Source organism: Oenanthe melanoleuca, chromosome 3 (assembly GCF_029582105.1).
Source record: "Oenanthe melanoleuca isolate GR-GAL-2019-014 chromosome 3, OMel1.0, whole genome shotgun sequence".
In the NCBI taxonomy this organism is placed as follows: Eukaryota; Metazoa; Chordata; class Aves; order Passeriformes; family Muscicapidae; genus Oenanthe; species Oenanthe melanoleuca.
In genome coordinates, this window is record NC_079336.1 from 98,278,165 (window position 1) to 98,279,910 (window position 1,746).

The window sequence follows — 1,746 nt, forward strand, 5'->3', positions numbered from 1 at the left end:
AATCCCTAATCCACTCTTTTATCCCAAAATCTGGCACAACCCCCAGCTCCTCGTGGGCATCCAGGCCTCATTCCACAGTTTTTAGCTTTTCATATAAATATAAATATAAATATAAATATAAATATAAATATAAATATAAATATAAATATAAATATAAATATAAATATAAATATAAATATAAATATAATAAAATTAAAAATATAATAATAAAAATAAATATGAATAATAAATATAAATATAAAAAATAACCAATTTGGAAACTTCCAGCACGGAGCCTCCCTCCCTGCTCCACATGGTGATGGATCAAAAGGGATTAATTGGGATTTTAATGAGCTCAGACATTTGGCTTGGGATGAGTTCCCAATATTCCATCAGCTTTGGGGATGGATCTTGGCACAGACCTTCTCCAAGCAGGAGAGCTGGAAGGAGAAAAGATGGAATAAGGTGAAGGCAGATGGGAATTTTTTCATGGAATGGGGTGTTACCATTGGAATTCCCCAGGGAAGTTTGGAATTCCCATCCCCAGAAAAGTCCTGGATGGAATAAAAGAAGGCAGATGGGAATTTTTTCATGGAATAGGATGTTAGCATTGGAATTCCCCAGGGAGGTTTGGAATAAGACACGAAGGAAATGGGAATATTCTTCTTTTTTCTTTCACAGAAAGCTTTGGAGCTCCCACTCCTGGAGGTGTCCAAGGAATCCCAGAGCTCTTTTCCAACCCCAGCAATTCCATGGGATTCTGGGAATCTGCAGCACGGCCCGGGATGACTCATCCTGAAATTCCCCCAAATATTTTGCCAGGTGTTTGTTTCTCCAGGCAGCTGCTCCTTCCATGTGTCCCCTGCCAAGATTCCACACCCAAACTGGGACTGGAAAAGGGCATTTTCTCATCCCTGCAGGAGCACCTGGATATAAACTCAGATATAAACTGAAATTCCCGGGTTTTTTTCCCCCTCCCGCCCCCAAAAAATTATTTGGATTTGCAAGCCACGGTGAGCGCTCAGCACTAAGGAAAAATAATCACTGAGGGGAAAATATTATTACTGGGAAGGCAAATATTTACATTAAAAAAAGAAAAATTGGGATAATTCCGGTGGCTAAAAGTCAAGAGGCTTCTCTAGGAGGACGAGAAAGTTTGGGATCTTGAGAGGGAATGCTGCTTTTTGAGGGGAACAGCAGGAAAAACACAGCCAGCTGTTGGAAAAATATCACTTAATCTGAGGCACTCAGATTTATTTTCCTTATAATTTATTTTCCCTGGTGAACAGCTGGGATCAGCTGGAATTTGTCCGGAATCACCTCCGTGAAATCAGCAGCTCTTTCAGTCAGAATCTTGGAACGTGGGGAGGGTAAATCTGGCAAGAATTCCCTCTTTTCCTGCCATCAGGAATAATTTTGGGGGTTGCTTAGCTGGATTTGTTCTGGCTGGGAGCATGGTGCTAATCTGAATTTATTCCCTGGGATCTTCTGCATTCCTTACGGCTTTATCATGGAATATTGAGTAGGAAGGGGGGGAAAAAAGGGATTTTTTTTTTTTTCCCCACCTCCTTTTGCTAGTGGAATATTTGTTCCACATTGAAATGTAACTAAACAGGAGGCAAAAGCATTAACATCCTGTCCTTTTTAGCTGGAGACTAAACATTATCCACCTGTTTTCCAGATCCTGGATGGAGAAACGGGATCTTTAGGATATTCCATAACCCCCCCAGACCCAAACTCAACCAGAACTCAACCATTCAAAAATCA